Source organism: Neopelma chrysocephalum, unplaced genomic scaffold (assembly GCF_003984885.1).
Source record: "Neopelma chrysocephalum unplaced genomic scaffold, ASM398488v2 Primary Assembly neopelma1_96151, whole genome shotgun sequence".
Classification (NCBI taxonomy): domain Eukaryota; kingdom Metazoa; phylum Chordata; class Aves; order Passeriformes; family Pipridae; genus Neopelma; species Neopelma chrysocephalum.
Window position 1 is genome coordinate 1 of NW_020924800.1, and position 1,906 is coordinate 1,906.

The window sequence follows — 1,906 nt, forward strand, 5'->3', positions numbered from 1 at the left end:
ATGGGGATGGGGTTTGGGGAGATGGGGAGGGGAGGCGGTTTGGGGGGTGACCAGGAGGTGATGGGAGGAGGGGTGTGGGTTTGGGGGGATGAGGAGGGGAGGGTGATGAGGTGATGGGAGGGGGTTTGGGGGGTGACCAGGAGGTGAGGGGAGCAGGGGTGTGGGTTTGGGGGGATGAGGAGGGGATGGGGTTTTGGGGTGATGAGGTGATGGGAGGAGGTTTGGGGGGTGACCAGGAGGTGATGGGAGCAGGGGTGTGGGTTTGGGGAGTGACCAGGAGGTGATGGGAGCGGGTGTGTGGGTTTGGGGGGATGAGGAGGTGAAGGCAGGGGGGCACTTAGAAGGATGGGGAGGTGAGGGGAGGAGGTTTAGGGGGGTGATGGGGTGAGGAGAGGGGGCTTAGGGGGTGATGAGGATGTGAGGGGAGAGGGCTCGGGGTGTGACCAGGAGGTGAGGGGAGGGGATTCAGGGAGGTGATGAGGAGGTGAGGGGCACAGGGGGTGGGTTTGGGGGATGACCAGGAGTCGAGTGGCGTAGAATTTTGGGGAGTCTCTGAGCACTCAGCCGACCACCCACACCTCTGCTCTTCCCTCCCAGTTCGAGCGCTGCAGCCACTTCTTCCAGATGAAAAACATCTCCTTCTGCGGGTGCCACCCCCGGAACAGCTGGTGAGCCCCCCCCAGCCCCCCGTGGGCACCACCCCCATCCCCTGCCAGGGGCACCCATGGGCCACACCAGGACCCCCTGCCCACTCCTGGTCCCGCTGTGGCTGCCCCGGGGCCCCCGCCCAGGGCAGGGTTGGGGTGCCCCCCTCACCCTGTGCCCCCCTCACCCTGTGCCCCCCTCACCCTGTGCCCCCCACAGCTACTTCGGGTTCATCACCAAGCACCCGGTGCTGAGCCGCTTCGCCTGCCACGTGTTCGTGTCCCAGGAGTCCATGAGACACGTGGCCGAGTGTGTCGGGTACGGAGGGGACGGGGACGGGGGGCACGGGGGGCGGGGGGCCGTGGGATTGGGTGCAGGGTGGGTGGGTGGGCTGGGGAGCTGGGTGCTGGGGGTCTGGGTACCAGGGGTCTGGGGGTGCTGGAGCTGGGGGTGCTGAGGGTCTGGAGGTGCTGAGGGTCTGGGGGTGCTGGAGCTGGGGGCACTGGGGGTCTGAGGAGCTGGGTGCAGGGGGTCTGGGTGCCAGGGGACTGAGTGCTGGGGGACTGGCAGTGCCAGAGGTGAGGGTGCATTGGGGCTGGGTGCTGGGGGTCTGGGTACCAGGGGTCTGGAGGTGCTGAGGGTCTGGGGGTGCTGGGGGTCTGGGGAGCTGGGTGCTGGGGGTATGGCAGTGCCAGAGGTGAGGGTGCAGTGGAGCTGGGTGCTGGGGGACTGGGTGCAGGAGGGCTGGGTGCTGGGGGTCTGGCAGTGCTGGGGGTGCCGGGGTTTGGGTGTGAGGGGGCAGGGGGCGGGGGGGCTGGCGGTGCTGGGAGCCTGGGTGCCAGGGCACTGGGACTGTCAGGGCTGGGGTGTGGGTACAGGGCATCTGGATCCTGGAGAGGTGACTGTGCCAGCTCTGGGGGTGCTGGGGGGGCTGGCAGTGCCACAGACGGGGGTGCAGTGGAGCTGTGGGTGCTGGAGGGGTCTGGGTGCCAAGGGTGGGGGCACTGGGGGGGTCTGAGCGCTGGGGTGTGGCTGTGCCAGGTTTAGGGGTGCGGAGGGTTCAGGGTATTGGGGTCCCAGCCCTGAGCCCCCCCACTGTCCCCGCAGCCGAGCGTTTCAGGAATATTACCAGGAGCACCTGGAATATGCCTGCCCCACAGAGGACATCTACCTGGAGTAGGGGGGCAGCGAGGGGGGGGGGGCTCCTGCTTCCGCACCCCCCTCCAGCCCCACGGCGGCCAGAGACTGTGTGACCCCCCCC

General features: G+C 68.3%; 1 long non-coding RNA gene across 1 annotated transcript; it reads left to right on the forward strand.

Annotated features, from left to right (window-relative positions):
• The first annotated feature begins 308 nt into the window (after window positions 1-308).
• LOC113981132 lies at window positions 309-1,897 on the forward strand. The gene is made up of 4 exons (XR_003538327.1): window positions 309-319; window positions 598-668; window positions 865-963; window positions 1,753-1,897. It is a non-coding gene; the product is annotated as an uncharacterized LOC113981132 (long non-coding RNA).
• The last annotated feature ends 9 nt before the right edge of the window (window positions 1,898-1,906 follow it).